We start from the raw sequence: 19,031 nt of genomic DNA on the forward strand, positions 1-19,031 counted from the left end.
CCCCTCCCCTGCTTCTGCTTCTCTGCCTGCTCCCCACACCCCTCCCCTGCTTCTGCTTCTCTGCCTGCTCCCCACACCTCTCCCCTGCTTCTGACAAATAGAACTTGGGAAGAGAGGCAGCCTACTCAGACTGGAACAGTCGGGATCCAGCACAGGCTGCTGCCCAGACCCTCACACTGCCTTCTGGCCTCATAGAGCCTTCTGCTCCTAAGACAAACAAATGTTATTCATTGACCAACTCTCAACTTTTGATCTTCCTTGGACAAATTTTAGCTTCTTTTTCCCAGGAACCCCGGAATCATGTTTGTTATAAAATAAGACTGTGGACTTACATTGACAGAAACAAAAAAAAAAAATCACTTGATCATTTGTAGCCAGAAAGGCTATCTTTTAGTTGACAAAATGCCTGAGAAAAATCAATTTGTAAAGAGAGCACATATTTAGACTCAAACAGTTTCTGTAGGTTCTCCCTGGGTGGACATTTAGCTTCATCGCTGTGCACACGTGGTGAGTGGAGGCATCAGAGCTGAGGGGCAGAGCTGCTCCTGCGCTGCTGGGATGTCCAGAAAAGCAAAATAAATTAGTGAGAAGAAAGGGCTGAGAGCCCAGTACATTCTTGAAGGACCTGCCCCCTAATGATGGCTTATTTTAGTTATGCTCTACCCATCAGCTAGGGGCTGAAGATTTAACATACCAGCTCTGGGGGGACATTTAGGATCAAAAGCATAATACCAGTGGATGGTCGATAACGCTACAGAGGGCAGCTCTCTGGCCAAGGCTCAGCACACGTCTGTAGCTGGGAGGACATGGTGGTTACAGGGAAGAGCGGGTGATGCCACCCCCACTTAGGTCGGATATTAGCACCACGGTGTAGCCTCACCTATTTGCACCCCAGTCTTCCTAGTTCCTTGCCTTTCTTAACTGCCGTGTTGACAGTGCCCCCGCTGGTAGTAGAAGGGGATGGATGCGTGTGTTTTGCCAGTGTGTCCCCGCATAGTGTCCTTCTTTCTCTGTTTCTGCGCCCCAGCGACTTGGTTACAGACTTGTAGATGACTTCATTCTAGACAGGTCTTCTGTCCCTTCTCAGCCCATGCCGTTGCCTTCCCTTAGAGGTCACCATAGTGGCTTTTCTGAGCTCCATCATGTCCATTTGCCCATAATTCTTCAGTTGACATGGTCAGCATGTTACCTATTTTCAATCCTGTCTCTTCTGGGCATCTCTCTATCTCCCCTTCCCAAGCCTGGCACCAGGGCAAGGCCCAAGTTGTCCTTTGTGTGCCCATCTGTCAAGTACCCTTCAAGTTAGGATGAAAGAAAGACTAAGAGTTGATGATCACAGAGACAGCAGTGGCCCAGCTGTGGTCCTCTGGAACGACAGAGGAAAACAGGTGATGAGGGGATTTGGGCCACAATAAGGGTGGGTTTATTTGACCTTAAACAAAGGGAGGTAATGGGCTAGGTAATGGCATTGTGGGTAAAGTGTTTATTGCTCCAATCTGTAAACCTAGGTTTGTATCCCTAGCAGCCACATAAAGGCTGGGGACATCGTAGCACAAGTGTCTGTAACAGTCACATATCTATAGGAGGTGAGAGGTGGAGCCAGGCGTCTCCAGAAACACTTGAGCCAGCTCTGACACCCACATATATGCCATGGCACAAACAGACCATTATTCTATTATTTACATGCCAATGTGCATGCACGCGCATGTGCACAAACGTGTGTACACACACACACATACCACTCTAATAGAAAGGTCATTATAAAGAAGTTTCTCTCCCTCCTTCCCTTCTTCCCTTCCCCTCTCTATCAGTGTTTACCATGTAGTTGAGGTTGGCCAGGTTATGCAGATTAGAGTAGCCTTGAATTCAGAATTCTCCTGAAAAAGGGGTCCTGTATATTAAGATTTATAGGCATGTGTTACCATACCTTGCTGAAGAATTTATTTTTTATTGCCTTTTAAAAAACTTTTAATATTCAGTTCATCTCTCAGAAATCTTTATATGACTGAGAAGATGTAAAATTTGTCTATTGCCCCCTCTACCTACCATTCTGTCATCTATCTATTAATTGATAGGATTATCTATCATCTATCTATCAATCCATAACCTACCCATCCATCACCTACCTATCTTTTCAAGTTGGAGAAACAGATGACAGGAGAGTGGATGGCCAGCAACAGGAATGGAAGATGGGGAATCACATGCAACGAAGCTGGGAGTCACATGGACCATCCAGACCTTAAAAAAGAAAAAGGTTGATTTTCAGTGCTAAAGTCTTGAAAGGGGCCTGATGGCTCATGGTGTTGGTGTGTTCCTCCTGATTGTAGATGACATTTCGCGTTTGGCATAAGCTGTCTAGATGTGCTAGCTCTTTGTACGTATTTCACAGGAAAGTGTCCTCCACTTTCAACAGAACAGAATAGCTCTTGGCACTGGAGGCCCTGGTCTGGGGATGGCTGAGGGACCTACCTGAGGATGTGCAGGGTGTCATTTGGTGCACCGACATTCTGACCAAGGAAGGAGGTGGACTAGGGCTTCTGTAGTCTTCTCCTCACTCACTGTGCAGGTGAATCTCAGACCGTGAGCTCGGGAGCTGCCTCTCCAGTCCTCATTCCTGTGGATGACAGATGTATGGGTCTATAATGTTCCTATTTTCAATAATTTCTCATCCTGCCAGTTGCTAGTCGCATGTTACATCTTCTGCAAAAATAAATCCCTAAATAAGTCAGGGTGCTGATAAGACAGCTCCGAGGGGGGGAGGGGCTGAGGGATTCCAAGAAGAGAGCCACATGAAAGGCATAGAACAGCTCCTGCTATACAGCGAGTGCTCAAAAAATGCTCACAACTGTTATTGTTGCGATTAATAACTGTGAGGATTTATAATTTTTCATTTTCTATGTTAAGCTCCTCCATGCATCATTATTATTCTAACTTCAAGCAACTTTTATAGAAATAGTCTGGTCATAAGTCAAGCTATTTATATGTGCCATGATTACTAAAAAAGATTTATTTTTATTTTTTGTGTATCAGTGTCTTACCTGTGTGTATGTAAGTGTACCACATGTGTGTAGTACCCCTGGAAGCCAGAAACGGGCATCAGATCCCTTAGAACTGGAGTTATAGCAGCTATGAGCTTCCATATGGGTGGTAGAATTCAAACCCAAGTTTTCTGGAAGAACAGCCAGTGTCTTTAACCATTGAAACATCTCTCTAGCCCTGAGGTTTTTTACCCCTTTATCTACTGATGGACAACAAAGTTGCTGCCGTGTCCTGGCTACCATTAGTCACTCTGCAGTGAGCCTGGGAACACAGGAATCTCATTCAAACTCTGGTGTACCTTGATGCGTGTCTGCACAGAAGGGATTGCGTGACAGACTGATGTGAAATCAATCACTGAAAAGATAGGAAGCCATTGGGACTGGAATTGAGACCATTTCCCCCTGTTCTTATCCCAAACTATAAGCAGAGAATGAAGCAGGTGATGAGGAAGAGGTGGTCACTTATGTTGTCGACCTTTTATAGAAGAATGTGGTGTTGGTATGCTAGAAAACACTCAAAGTTCATTCTTTCAAAAATGACTTTTTAGGGATCAGAGAGATAGCTCAGTGGTTCTTGCAGAGGACCAGAGTTTGGAACCCAACACCAACATGGTAACTCACAACCACTCTAACTCCAGGTTCAGGGGACCGGACTCCCTCTTCTAATTGCTGTGAGCACCAGGCACACATGTAGTGTACAGACATACATGCAGGCCAAACACTCACACACATATAAAATGAATTTTTAAAAAGAATTTTTATTTTTTCCCCATATAGTCTTCCAAGAAGGTTTTGTTTTTTATTATTTTTTTGCTTTATCAAATGGGGTTTCTCCTTCTGCTGTCCATCAAACACAACAGTGAGGATAAGATGATTTTTGAGTGGAGGGTGAAGTGACTGCAATGGCTTTCTCTCTGGCTTTGGACAGAGTGACAACCCCATCTTTTTGTCTTGACCCCAGGCTTAGAAGCTGCCAGGAGAAGAGAGTAGAACACTGGTAAATTTCTGTGAAGAGCAAAATCAAGGAAAGTGGGTGTCTTAGTTGCTTGCCTATTGCTGTGACAAAACACCATGCTCCAGGCAACTTATAGAAAAAAAAAAACATTTAATTTGGGGTCATAGTTCTACAGTGGGAGTCTCTGACTTTCATGGTGAAGAACATGGAGGCAGGCAGGCGCAGCTCTGGGTCAGTAGCTCAGAGCTTACATCTGACCCACAAGTATGAAGCAGAGATAACAATAACCTCAAAACCCATGCCCAGTGCCATGCCTCCTCTGACAAGGCCACACCTCCTAATCCTTCCCAAGCAGTTCCACCAACTGTAGCCCAAGCATTCAAATGTATGAGCCTGTGAGGGCCTTTCTCACTCAGACCACCATGGTGAGTTCCAGCATGAGAGAACACATAGAGAAGAGGAGGAGAGGGTGTTGAGAGCAGGAGGAGGCTGTGCTGTGATGGGGAAAGCGATGTCATAGCAACGACACAGAAAAGAAAGAACCAGAGTAGTGCAGTGGAGATGTGGCTAGCTGCTCAGAGAGTTGGTTAGCCATGTGGGCAAGAAACTGCTCCTGCCTGAACTGCTTGACTAGATCTGTGGGACCACAGAGAAATGACTGCTGAAGGTGAGCCAGTCCTTCATGGTTCCTGCTTCATGAAAGAGTCTGCCAGACATTCAGCAGGACACAGAAGAAAGTGACTGATGGACTTAGCCATTACAAGGCAGAACACATCTTCAAATTTCCTGCTTCATGGAAAAGTCTGCCAGATACTATGGGCCTGTGGGCTGAAGATTGGATGCCCCAATGATACAGAAGAACTTTGGGTGACTGTTCAAGCAGCAAGATGTCTCTGTCAATTCTACGGTTTTGGCACTCGCTTATACTGCACTTCCTATTAGCTCAGGTAATATTATTTCCTTCAGTGGTCTTTAATGGAGTTGAAGAATAGGTAGTTATAATTATAGTTTTCCTTAGTTATGATAAACGATAAAGTAGATATAAATATTGTAACTGTAATTCTTGCTTGATACTTGTTTTGCTATATGTAAATTTACTATGTTAAAGTTAAAACCTTCCTTTTTATTTAGACAGAAAGGGGAAGTGATGTGGGATTCCCCTCTGTATGCTGTGAGTATGTTTTATTGCCATTGGTTAATAAAGAAGCTGCTTTTGGCCAATGGCTTAACAGAATAGAGCTAGATGGGAAAACTAAACTGAATGCTTGGAGAAAGTAGGTGGGGTCAGGGAGAAGCCATGTAGCCACCCGCAAGAGACAGATGCCCCGGAACCTTGCCAGAAAGCCACAGCCATGTGGCAATACACAGATGAATAGAAATGGGTTAATTTAAGATATAAGAGTTAGCCAGAAATATGATTAACCTATTGGCCAAACAGTATTGCAATTAATACAGATTTCTGTGTGATTGTTTTGGGTAAGGGCAGTGGGAAAACAAACTAGTGGCCTCCCCCAACACATATGTGCTGGCAAAACACTTAAATAAATCAAAAATTGAAAAAAAAACACTAAGATTTTTCAAGTAATCCTAGGCTGTACCAAGTTAAGACTAGAGAGCAAGGAGTTATTTATTATTGAAACAATACCTACCCAGTTCTGTTGTGACTTATCTACTTGAATATTCTCCTGAGGAAGGGATACCATGTACAGAATTAGAAGGTAAACAGAACTCTTGAGAGGGTTGGGAAGGAGAGATCGAGGAAGTTATGCAAGTGGACACTGATGCCCTCAGCTGTCTGCATAGAAGTGACATACAACCCACCATCTGTCCCTTGTCTATGCACACAAACACCTGCTTGTGGCTACTGATTGAGGAAAATGTCTGTTTCTTGCCTTTTCAGCTTCCTGTGATGTCAGTGGCAAATCACTCTAAGAATCTTCTTGGCAAGAGAGCCTGGGAAATGTATTTTCTAGACTCCCAGGCCTTGAAGTATGGGAGAATTTTATTTTTAAATTTTTTAATTAAAATATTTGAGATTTTATTTATTCCTATTTTATGTATAGAATTCTATGTCCATGTACCATGGGCATGCAGTACCCAAAGTGGCCAGAAGAGGCTGTTAGCTTTCTTGGGACTGTAGTTAACATACGTTTGTGAGCTGCTTTGTGGGTGTGGGAATCAAACTCCAGTCCTCTGGATGATCAACCAGTGCTCTGAACCACTGAAGCAATCCTCCAGCCCAGGAGGGGTTGGAAGAATGCTGAAGGTACGTGCTGTCTCTCAACAAAAGAGGGTTGAGCATCACTCTCTTGGTCCTTCTGGTGAGACATCCAACAGGGTTGTCCTTTGTAACTCACATTTTCTTGAAAACGTCTCAAGAACAGACCTTAATGAACCCCTTGTCTTCATGCCACACAATAAATTATTTTGAATTGGTTTCATGAATGTGGCAGAATCAAAAGAAACAAAGAAAAATCAAATAAGTTAGATCTCAGCGAAAGGCACTTTCCTTCCTACCCTGCTTATAGTGCGGACGCCCCTGAGTCCTGGGTTCTGTTTGTACACACAGGCAAAGGGTGGATGCTTTGTAGACGCTCTGCCTTACTGGATCCATAAAAACTGTCAACCATAGTTTTTTGTCTGTTTTATACTGAGTTTGTTTATAAAGTTGGTCAACGTGTGTCAACATTTTTTCAGCTGATTATGCACACAATCTTGTACTCTTATACGAGATGGAATTCCTGTTTGGGAATGAGGGATTTGTGGGTTTAGACTGGAATAGAGTGGAAAGTATTCTTTAAGTGAGGGGTGTGGTATTTGAGTACCAAGAAGACCTACTCAGCCATAAAAAATTGATACCCAGGAAGGGGGGCAGCAGGCCCTGTTTCCATTTTAACGGAAAAGGCACAAGGATTAAATCCATCCTCTTGGCATTTATTTTCTTCATTACCCCCAAAGGCTAAAGCTATTGTGTCTCTGGTAAAAATGATGGCGGAATGACTCAGACTTATTTACAACCATCAAAGACTTGATAGATATGGATCGTGTCATAATTAAGCTTGTCATAATAAAGGGGTGGCCATATCAGTGCAATCACGGGGGCTGTTATGATGTCACAGCTGCCTGTGCCCGGCATTTAGCCTCTATTTTCCACTCCCGCCCACGCTTATCTCCCGCTATATTTGGTTGTTTTACAGTGCTACCTGGACCACAGTCTCCTTTACAAAATAAATGAGCAGGTTGAGCTCTTTGGAACCTGCTTCCTGTGCCTACCAATGCTTTTCCTTGGTGTGCTATGTTTTGTCTACTTTGTACCTAGAATCGTGGCTGGGACAGTCATGAGTTTGCTCTGTGTAAAGGAGAGGCGAGCAGAACATTGAGCAATCAGCTAACGAATCCCGCTGAGATGGTTGGTGAGTTTGGAAAATTCCACTCTCAAAAAAAAAGTTACTTTCTCCATAGCAGATTTCCTCTTGGCCACAATTATCCACAAAGCTGTCCAGTTTCCAAATGGTCTTGACCACTGCTGATATCCCCTACATAAAGCCTTTGGTAGATTTTATTAGATTTGCTTAGTGATCCTTTTTTCTAAGTAGCCTGTTTTTCCCAGCCTGTGTACTTATTTAGTAGCTATAGAAACCTGTTTCAGCTACCCAGCACTGTTGCTGATAAAGTATTCTAAGCGTAGTGACAATAAGGGAGTGTATTGTGTTACTTGTGGTTCTTGGGTTGACAGCTCAGTTGGGCAGCTCTTACTTGGAGTCTCATGTGTTCATATCAGATGGTGGCTGAGGCTAGAGCAACTCCATTTGTATTTTTGGCCTTGGGCTAATCAGAACTCTCTGTCTACATGGTTATCTTAGATTTCCTTGTGTTTTGGTGGTCTTTGGGTCATCAGATTTTCATATTGTGATCAGCTTCCTCTAGAGCCAATGTTCTGAGACATTTGGGTGGATGTTGCAAAGATTCTAAAATATCTCCTTGAAAGTCGTGTGATCATTTCTTCCCTCTCCCTTGTGTGAAGAATGACACTGGTGAACCCATATTCCAAGGCTTAGAGGAATAGATTCTGCCCTAACACAAGGGGAATGGTTTGTGCCTTGAAAGAAATACTTGGCATGATCATCTTAAGGAGACGCGATCACAGGTGTCCCGTGTGTGGCTTTCCCCGTAGTACTGAAGTGCTTTTCCCGTAGACAGGGACTCATGAAGGTTTAAACTTAGCTTGTGTTTCACCAGTCTTCAGAACTAACAGCTGAGCAGTAACTGTGAACACTAAGAGTGTTTGCTCATGAACCGGGCAAACCAACTGTTCTGATCACTTCTGACTTTCCCACTGACAAGGTGGAGGCATCTGTATGTGTCTGACCCCTCACCTGATGAGCACCTTGCTGCGCTGATTCATTCACGAGACATAACAAAGCCTTAACAGTTTGGGAAACACTGAAGTGTTCACTGTGGTTTGACAGAATGGGAAATTAGTGCTTCATGTGGGGGTTCAAACTATCTTCTTTGGCTCATAACAGGGATTATTGAAGAAGCTGAAAAGTCAGCATTCTCCCCGTTGAGTTCCTGTTCTCCCTAGCATATCTGTCCTTGTGTTCTTTGGAACAGCTGGAGCCAACCATGGATTGAGAGTTGAGTTCAGACAGTCAAGAGAGGCAGAATCAGCATCCGTTCCCACCTGAGACTCCTGCCTGGGAGAGCAGCTGATGAACAGTTTGTCTCTGTGTGCCTGTCCTCAGCACCGTTAAAGGAAGGTGATCAAGGTCAGATTTCAGGTCAGCTGTGTTGACAGAAGGATTGGTGGCACTCAGCAATTCCCAGGTCTTATCACTTTTGGCACCGCTTATGTCCATTTGAGGGTGGCACTCTGAGGGGCTGGGAGAATAGGCTCATGATGACATAAGAGATGTCTTGACATTTCAGAAACAAAGGTCATTGCCTGGAAAGGCGCAAGAGAGGTAGAATTCCCGGGACCTCTGTCAGTCCTGTGCCTTCTGAGGCATTGTCTCCTGTGCGTGAAAGCATATTTTTGGGTATTTTAAGTGGACAACAACAACAACAACAACGTAATTTTCCTTGTTTGCCAGAATGTTTCAGGGAAGACTGAATTCTGGCCCATCATTGCTTGTCTTCTGTGAGTTCCGAACTCCAACCTCATGGCTGGTGCTGCAGGACCAGTTTCTTCCTCATATCTGTGAGGGTTATATATGTGGGTATGATTTGCCAGTCTGAAGTTCTTCTATTTTCAATACAGCTTTGCTTATCTGAAAAGTCCTTTTTCTAAAGTGGAAATTTGCAATAATCTGACTTTAGTTATATGCAATTCTTCTCTCTGCAAGCTACACGCTCGTTTGCTGTTTGAGAAGATTTAATTTTTAAAAGTGTATTTATTTTATTTCATGTGTATGAGTATTTTTTGAGCAAGAAGGTATGTGTGTGTACCACATGCATGACTCCAACTTGTAGCGATCAGAAGAGAGCATCCAATCTCTTAGAACTAGAGTTATAGAGGGTTGTGAGTCACCACGTGGGTGCTGGAAACCAAACCTGAGTCCTCTGGATGAACAAGAAATTCTCTTAACTACGGAGTCATCTCTTTAGTCCCTATCTATTTTAATTATGTACATTCATGTGTCTGTGTGTGGTTTGTGCCTGAATGCAGGGATCCTCCTGGAGCTGGGATATAGGTAGTTGTGAGCCACCTTGAATGAGCACTGGGACCTGATCCTCTGCAAGAGTAGTATGTGCTCATAACTGCTGAGTAATCTCTGGTCTGCGCTATGTGTTCCATTGTATTATTCAGTGCTTGCTGGAGAATCACTGTATAGTGATTTTCCTAGATGAATGGTTATGGCAGGGACTTCTCTTCACATGCAAATGTATACATAAGCACACATATATGTATGCAATTGATATGGATACATACAGACCTGTGCATACAAACTTCTGAAGAAGCGTCTCAATTCCTGATCAATTCTTTCTGCTTCCCTTTGTTTTGTGGGTCGAAGTCAAGCTGAAGCTTTTGAGATGATTTGGTGAATTGGATGTATACACACGCCTAAGGAATACTGTCGTTATAAAAGATCTCCAGCTTGTGATCACAAATATGAAAATCAGATCACTATTCATCTTAGGCTCCATCTATTTATGACAGGCATAAATCTCTGAGTATGTAAGAACTTGCCGTTATTTAAGCCCCCCAAATATCTGTTTTTCCTTTTGTTCTGTGGAAGTCTTTAATCCCTCAATGTAAAGCTACAGAGCCCTGGAATCTCTGTGCAGACCTAGGAGAATTCATCTGGGCCTTCCTTGGGGAGGGAATCAGCAGGGTGCAGAGGACTGTGCTTCTGCCTCTGTGGGGGCTGTCGGGGAATTGTCCCCCTCCTGAATTCTAAAGGAACATAAACCTTGAGTAGAAATCAAATGTTAACTTCGTAGAAACCCTTTAGCCTGTCAGCCACCCTCCCTTCTCTCTTGTATCCATTGGAAATGTTTCTGTTTGGAGAGCGCGGGGCTGCTGCGGCACATCTGGCGAGGAGGTCTGAGATCAGGGCCACTAGGCAACACATTGCTGTCCCAATACCCTGAATATTTTGGTACTTCTGATATTAAGGTAAAATGCAGCTTTCTTCTCATAATTATACTCATACTTAAATTGTGAATGTTACGATATGTCCTTGTTCACAGACACCCATTATGACAGGCAGCGGATCTTTCCACAAACACAGGTTTTCCTGAGGACAAAGTGGTGCTTGGCGGGGGAGAGTGATAGAAGCCCACATTTGAAAAGGGATGGATGCAGAAGTAAGGTGTCGCTACCTCATGGGAATTCGGAAGCGATCTATTGGTGTGAGAAATAAGACGTTAAGCCCATTTGTGTTCATTTTAATTTCACCTTAAATTTTGGCATGCGTGTTCTTTTTAGTTGTCATGCAATAATCCTCCATATTTATGGGTTCTATATGAAATCAAACACCTGAGCACAGGTGTAATATTCCTGTGTTCCTGTATTCTCTATATTCAGAATAGGTTAATAAATGTGTAGTTTGTAAATTAAACTAAATTTAACATTTTATTGTTGGTAGAAGTGTATGGTCTAAACATCCAAAGATCCCTATTTTCAAAAGGAACAAAAAGTCCTAATGAGGCCGAGGGGAGAGATGGGAGGTGACATAGGACAGGGTCTGCAAGCTCAGCTTCCCTTCTCCGGTTGTTCCCGGCCCCAGCATTTGATCAATAGAGAGTTCACTTCCAGTCAGACTCCAGGACAGCCCCTTTTAGATGTCAAGAAATTGCTCAATGCTAGGATGTTGACCAAAGAAAGTAGATTTTAACTGTGCTTTTATTTTTTCCGTTTTGTTTTCTCAGGAGTCTGACGGGAACAGAAAGTTTTGAGGGAGTTCACTGCCGATGCAAGGTAACTGGCTGGATAAAGAAGTCCAAAGTTATTTTTTTATCTGTAGAACAAATAAAGCCTGGCCAAAGGTGAGCAAAAGCCAATGCCTCCCACCTTGTCCCGCTCTCTATGCCTAAGGGATGTTTGCGTCCGTGGTTGCACAAGGAGAGCCTGCTCCACGCTGGGTGGAGGGGGGCGCATCTGAGAATGCCTGGCTACAAACAGTCTCTGACCTTTGTTCTTCGTTTGATGGGCGGTTGATGATGCCACCTATACAGAAATCAGTTAAAAAATGAAAAATCCAATCGTTGGTATCTTCTAAATATCTGGGAATTTGTCAGCCAGTACCGGAGTGGCTGAGCTGGGATACTTTTTTATTTTCTCCAGGAATAGACACAATATGGCTTTATAAAATGGTGAGGTATGTGGACTACTTGGTGCATGCGTGGCTGTTAGGCTGGGTCAGTGAGGGGGGACACAGCGGCCTGATCCTTGTGACTCCTCGACGATACTCACGATGGTCACCAATAAACAGACACCCTGAAAATGCTGACCATCCTAGGGAGCCCAAGTAGTCTTTATTTTTCTATTTTTAATTTTATTTTATTTGAAGCAGTCTTGCTGTAGCCCATGCTTGTCTTGAACTCACAGCAAACCTCCTTTCTCAGTGTCCCTCGTGAGGGGATTATAGCCATAGCTCTCACTGGTACTTAGGAAGACAGTGGCAATGTTGCTGGCAGATTGGGAGGGATAACTAACTGAATGATTACTTAACTGCCTACTATTGGGAGCAAATTAAAGCTGCTTTGAATCCTAGATATCCATATTATCCAGATATAGCTATGACTTTCTCCTATTGTTTCTGTTAGAATAGGACAGGGGGACAGCCAGGAAGTAGGCTAACACAGCCACCGATAGCCAGTTGTGGAAGGGATAAATTAATTGGAAGAGATGAACTTTCATTTGAAACTTAGTTTCTGGAGAGTTTTCTAAACCCTCCCAAGAATGTGTGTCTTTCAGAATATTTCCCACAAGAAAATATAATAAATAAATAAATATCAGGATATTTAGAGCAAACATAAATTTCAGAATTTCAGAAACAAATTCTGACGGGACTGAAATTTTGAGATGGGAAATTCATAGAGTGTCTATGTCCAGGAGAGTATACGTGGATGCACACATGTCAAAAGTCATGCATTAATATCCGGGTTTTCTGAATAGCCACGACATCTTTTGGTGCTTATTTAGTGCTAAAAGAAAATCCCAAATTTTCCAGGACGGAAAAGAGAAATTCCGGTCTCTAAGCCTAATCCCTGCTGTGACCTGGGGCTTGGAATTTTGATCGTGAGCAGCTTGTCAATGGAAAAACTGATGGTTCTAGAAGGTTTAGGTAGTTACGTCTGAGTGACCCTAGGATAGATTGCGGGACCCTGAACCATTTCAGGGGACAGGGGAGACAGTTGTCTTTCGGAGTGTGTGGATTTGTAGGTGGTGTTGTTTGTTTCTGAAAACGAGTTCTTTGGAATCCTGTAAAGCTTAGGATTCTACCAGTGGTGTGCCCAGGGCTGACGTACAGTGTGTTATGAGCCAACCATATAATCTGCTTTGTTTTAACAGTCAGCTTGCCTTAGAATTCACTAAGTAGCATAGGATGGCCTTGACCTCTTGGTGCTCCCTCTGCCTCAGTGTCCTTGGAACATGAATGTTGGGTGTTTATTGCTGTACCAGGCTGATCTCCCTTTACAACTGTGGGAAGTTGATGACTGTGGGCTGTGGTAGAGATTGCAAGGCAGTGAGATCTGCATCGTTGAGACGTGCAGAGCCTATTATTTTAGGTTAGCGTACAAATAGTAAGGAAAGTGGTCATTCCACAGTCAGCTACGCTACGGCATTTGGTGAAGAAGACCATAGAGTAGGAGAGAGAGACAGGAGGACATTACAAATAGAGCCGTAGCAATGCGCGGTGCGGGGCTAGCAGACGGCAGACTCAGAGGGCCTAGCTTTCCAAACTGGCTCTGAGCTTGATGAGTCTGTTTATTCAGCCACAATATCAGACATTCCCTCTTCCTGCCCGAAGAAGTCCCTTTGAAGATCGGCTCTGCTGGGGAGCAGTTTCCCCTCGGACCAGCTCCTCCCGTGGCAGGACTAAAAGGAAAGATCTGGAAACACCACAAGAATGTTCTTTAAAGCGATATTCCAGGACCACGTGAGGGGAGGATGAAATACCTCTACATTTCCTGGTTGAGGTATTTTTTTCCTCTCTCAAGTCAATGTAGCAGCGAACAAAGATGTCACATGAATGGGTTGGGGTCAGATGACTCAGGTACCTCCAGATCTGGGCAAGCAGGCTGAGGCTTGGGGGTGGGTGTGAGGTAAGAGATGGCTGGGCAAAGCCATAGCATTTTTAGCTTCTGTAGGCCTGGAGAGAGAATTCGTATCTGCCAAAGCTGGAGGGGATGCAGCAGGCACAGCAACCTCGTCCACAAGTCTTTATCTGCAGAGGACACTGTGGTGGTGACTTCTCAGGAGACCGGGCCACGTTTTCAAAGCAGAGCAGCAGATAGAATGTGATAGAATGTTCTCCGGTGAACCGGGGCACAGGCTCATGATCAGACGGCACAATCCAGAGGTCAGCATTTTACTCAGAGGTGTCCCATTCATTTCTTGATTTCAGAGATACTCTTCTACCTTTTCAAAGGGTTTCATGGAGTCCTCATGTCAGCCCTGTGAAGTAGCTGGAGAGGATGGCAGTCTCCTGGGTGTTCCTCTTTGGAAATGGATATGACACAGAAGGAGACATGGTTTTGTAGCTCGTTACTGGCAGGGGCAGTATCACAAGCCAGGCCTCCTGGCTCTTGGACCAGGACTCTTTAGTCACTGTTCTTGGGACCCATACATAGGGACAGTAGGGTGTCAGAAAAGAGGAGGTGGCATTCTTCTGCTCCAAGACGCTGCTGGGACTCCAGATGGGCTCTGGGAGCCTGACCTTGGGGAGGAGACTCAAAGTGAAACCTTCCGAGGCTAAGTCTCCCGTTCTTCTCACACAGCTGACCACATCTGGAATCGTCTCATTCAGGCTTCCTGGGTGCCCCCATAGACCAGATGCTCTCTGGAATGCAAAGAGGCCTCTGTCCCTTCCATGTCTGAGCGGAACTCTCCAAGATGCCTGCTTTTCTCAGACGGAGGCAGGATCCACACTCTTCTCCTGATGCCTGACCCAGACTCCTATGACCCACATTGGTCCTCAGGGCCCCGGGCGCGAGGCTCACACTTTGGGAATAGAGGCGCTCACACGGGTGCTTTAACCAATGCTAGGAACCAGAGTTTCCCTCTGGGGAGAGTGGAGTCTTGTCTGGCTTCTCGCTCCAAAGGGACGCAGGGAGATTGTGACTGTGGGCTGTGGGTCCTACATCTGCGCACAGCTTTCATCTTATCTTCCCCCCACATGTAGCCCTGAAGTTGCTCACCATCTGAGCCATATCTTGTAATTGTTTCTGTCCTCCGAGATTTCTGCATGTTCCAAATATCTGATGAGTGGATGGGAGCCTATTTCCAGTCAAACCCTTATCCAAGTGTCTCCCAGCCTGGAGTTCCAATCAGAGTCACCCGGGAAATGGATAGGGTGGTTTGAAATAACTCCCCAGACGACTCCACACGCTTCAAAGTTTGAGGAACTGTGTTTTGTCCCTTTCTCCTGACTTTGAAGAGTCTCTGCGACTTTGGTCAAGGCTACCTGTGCAAACAAACTCTTGGATCTGCAAAGGGTTTTGTGCTTTACAAAAGCACATTTCACGTCTCCCTTTAATGTCATTCTAAGTGAATGCAACTCACTGAAGCCAGGGGTCTTTCCCCATCCGGTTTACAAAGGAATGAAGGTCCTTGGTTCATACCCTGCTATCCCCCATCTCCTGTCCAGGCGCAGGGTCCTCTCTACCATAGGCCCTGTGGCTCTGCGTCTTTGCCAGGCACAGCTGCCCTCTGTGACATCTACACAAAGCTAGCTGAAGCCATAGCAGTCTGTGTCCCTAGGGAAGCTGATGGTCGGTAAATGGCTGAGACCACCAGCCACTTGTTCTTTCATGTAGAGACAAGAAATTTAGAACAACACTTGTCCATTTCAAAGTGTCAAAGGCCCCGTGGGAAATGATGAATGATGAGAATCCATTCAGAGAAGGACAGTCTGCTTGTTGACCTGTAATTCATTAATAAATTAATTATTTTTTTGTTTTTGAGGAGCTGGGGATTGGATGTAGGGCCTTGAACTTGTTAGGCAGTTGTTCTAGCAGTTAGCTACAGCTTACGCTCCATATTTTAAACAGTTGATATAGGATCTTGTAAAGTTACAAACCCAAGCCAGCCTTAAAATTGTTCTGTACCCTGGGGAGAACATGCCATCCTCATGTCTCAGCCTCGTGAGCCCCTGGGAAGAACATGCCATCCTCATGTCTCAGCCTCGTGAGCCCCTGGGAAGAACATGCTATCCTCAAGTCTCAGCCTCAAGAGCCCCTGGGATGACGGTACCACCACACTCAGCTGTGACCTTTGTTTTAAAGCCCTGAACTCCTGATTTGTTTTCCCATCGAGTTTTTCCAGGAGTAATGGAAACTGCAGGGATATAATGTTGTGGCCTCGAAACACACCCTGTGCTCTGGAGACCCAGTGACGTGACAATCTCCTGAGGCTGGCTGTCTGAGGTGTCTGTCTGGAGACCCAGTGACGTGACAATCTCCTGAGGCTGGCTGTCTGAGGATCCAGTAATGTGAAAATCTCCTGAGGTTGGCTCTTCAAGGTGTCTGTCTGGTTCATATAGCTAGAACAAAACGATTCCCTTGAGCTGGGAGGGCGCAAGAGTGGGAGGCTCCGGGAGTGGGTAAGGTGGACTTCACTTGACTCCAAAGAGCAGTAGGCTGCACATCTGGCTCAGGGGTCAAGAGGACACGTGTGTGACCTTACTTTCCACGACAAGTTAGCACCCATCAAGCGTAAGCACGGCTTTCTCTTCTCTCAAACTTTCTCTTTGATTGCTTGCTAAAATGCAGACAGGCATCAGAAACCGAAAGTTGTCAATTCAAAGAGAAGGTGGGCCTGACATTTCGGCTGGGCCACACTTCTCTTCCACTCAGCTGAGCAGGGCCCCCATCGCTCATCGTGGAGTAATGGATGATTGATGCGACTGCACCCTGGGTAGAAAAGGCTTCATTTAACTTGTGCATGGTGCATGGAATTAGTTAAGGGTTGCATAGGAAAGGAAGTGATGGACTATTGTTCATACTAAATTATAATGACAGCCTTCCTAACACTGTGTATTTATTATGTAAGAAAAGAAAATGTCTGGTAAAATTCTGTATAGGTTAATAACACCTTCATAATCCACTCCTTCTTTTCTGTTGACTTGAATAGCCCTCCTACCGACTTTTAATGGATTATTAGAGTTAATTACATCAATTGCAATATAATTGATTCTTAAATACTATGTAGAAACCTCACACAATTATGGAAAAACAAAAGTTATCTAGACATCTCAAATCAAAAAAGATTTGGAATTCCTGAACATTTAATCCCTGATAATCACCAGTCAGTTTGGACATTAAGATTGTATGGTGTCTTGTTTTCTCTTTGCCAGGTTTTGACAGAATTGATAGTTTTACAACATTTATCTCAATACGCATGGAAATATAAGATTAAAGCTGTGAGAGCTATTTTTTTTTTAAAAAAAAGAAAGATCTCTTCATGGTTTAAAAGCTGAAATGCATTACCTGATTCACGGTGACAGAAATAAACTCAAGGGAAAAATCAAAGGCGATTTGATGCTGGGCCTTAGAAATCCCTTCTCCACAGGAGTGTAGCTTCCTGGGGGTCTTAGGGTGTTTTATTCTAACTCGGGGGCTCTAAAATCTGACAAGGGAATGAGTCACCCGAAGGGGCAAAAAAGACTCTTCCATGTTGCCACCGAGTCGGGCACAGCGTGTTTTCCTGTCCAAACCACTGGCTGAAGAGTGTTGTGTCTTTAGCAACCTGGCAATTGATGTCACAGAGATCAAAACAGGTGTGTGTGGTAGAGTCATTTGATTGTGGCTCTTTCAGTTTTAACTGGTTTTGGGGGGACATGTCAGCGAGTATTGAAGATTATAAATGTGAGTTCCCTAAAGGACTCTTTCTACACAGATTAATTACGAGTGTTAGATCACTCTAAAATGGTTGGCAGCTGGGTGCTGTAAACAGTGTTTGCCCATGCCTCCTGTGGCTGCTCAGTCCTAGACTTAGCCTTTCCTGGCCTTCGTGTCCTTTCCTGTAAAGTGAGGAGAACGCCTGTAAGTCTTCCCTGAGTCTCCTGACCATCACTGCTTAGGGCTTTTGTTGTTGACAGCAACTCCTCTGACTCCAATATTAGCTACACTGTCCCAACTCCTCTGACTCCAGTATTAGCTACACTGTCCCAACACTTGTACATCCATGTGCTTTATGTGCTTACATGTGTGTTTTATAGTCTTCACTAGGTTTTAAAGCTCTGAGAGCCAGGCCAGGCTGTGTCCATCCCTAACCATGCAACACGCATGCCACAGAATAGGCTGCTTGGCTGACGGAGCAGCGGGTCAAAGGGAACACTTTCTGCTTGCTCCCTAAGAGACTGCATGATGCCCCAAGAGTAATGACAGTGTACTGTGTTGTCATTACTTTACTGAATGTTTATTTATTTGTGAGGAGGGTCTTACTGTGTAGACCCGGCTGGCCTCGAACTCAGAGAGATCTACCTGCCTCTGCCTCTTGAGTTCTGAGATTAAAAGCATGCATCATCATGCCTGGCTCAATTATTGCTATTTATTATTTTTGAGAGATTTATATGTGAGTGCACTGTGTTTACATCATTTCTACTCTTCCCCACCACACTCTACACTCCATTCTTGCAGTGTCCCTCTCCTCCACGTCCCCCTCTCAAATTCATTCATCATCATCCCCCCCCCCCTCTCTCACACACACAGAGCCTATTGAGTCTAATTAATATTGCCAATATATAATGGATCTCAGGCAATCTAACAGGGCTTTATCCCTGAAGAAAACCCGCTCACCAACTCTCCCTCCCTCAGTAGCTCTTCAGCTTAAGGGTGGAGCTAAGAATTTTAGATCATTCTAGAGTATTGGCTTATCCGTGTTGGCCCGTCTGCTAGGTGTGGTCCTATGTAGGCAGCCATATGTTGAGAGATCACTGGTGCAGCATCCCGGCCATGCTCAGGAGAGCCTACTTTGCAGCAGTTCTTTAGCCTCTGGCTTCTACACTCTTTCTGCCCACTCTTCTGCAATGTTCCTGAGCTCCGAGTGTCAGAGTTGTGCTACAGATGTCTACTTGATAATAGACCTCCATGGTCTCTTAATAAACCATAACTATATATATATATATATGCTACTTAATTTTATGTAATGTGAATTGTGCTTTAACCAGATGCTGATAAGATGTAAAAATCCCATTTGGCTTTTCCATAAACTGAAATGCCATCCCATTTCTAACAAGACATTTAGATCTAACAAGACATTAGAATTGGATCAATTCATCATAAAGTTCCTGCGGAAGAGCAGTAAAAAACAGTTTCTTTTGTACAACCACAGACCTATCCCAGTAGTTGTCAAAGCAAACGGCACA

General features: G+C 44.4%; 1 long non-coding RNA gene across 4 annotated transcripts in view; it reads left to right on the forward strand.

Annotated features, from left to right (window-relative positions):
• Window positions 1-1,422: 1,422 nt before the first annotated feature.
• LOC126505347 (uncharacterized) overlaps window positions 1,423-19,031 on the forward strand; it is a 49,130-nt gene continuing 31,521 nt past the window's right edge. Inside the window, exons 1-5 of one of the 4 annotated variants that reach the window (XR_007592866.1) lie at window positions 1,423-4,940; window positions 7,191-7,406; window positions 8,608-8,762; window positions 9,087-9,212; window positions 11,368-11,484. This is a non-coding gene — a long non-coding RNA (uncharacterized lncRNA). Of the gene's footprint in view, window positions 4,941-7,190; window positions 7,407-8,607; window positions 8,763-8,875; window positions 9,213-9,424; window positions 10,849-11,367; window positions 11,485-19,031 lie in introns of those variants that run through there. The other 3 variants (XR_007592867.1, XR_007592868.1, XR_007592869.1) reach the window with 3 other exon arrangements.

This window comes from Alexandromys fortis, unplaced genomic scaffold (genome assembly GCF_014885135.2).
Source record: "Alexandromys fortis isolate MF-2015 unplaced genomic scaffold, M_Fortis_MF-2015_v1.1 scaffold_62, whole genome shotgun sequence".
In the NCBI taxonomy this organism is placed as follows: domain Eukaryota; kingdom Metazoa; phylum Chordata; class Mammalia; order Rodentia; family Cricetidae; genus Alexandromys; species Alexandromys fortis.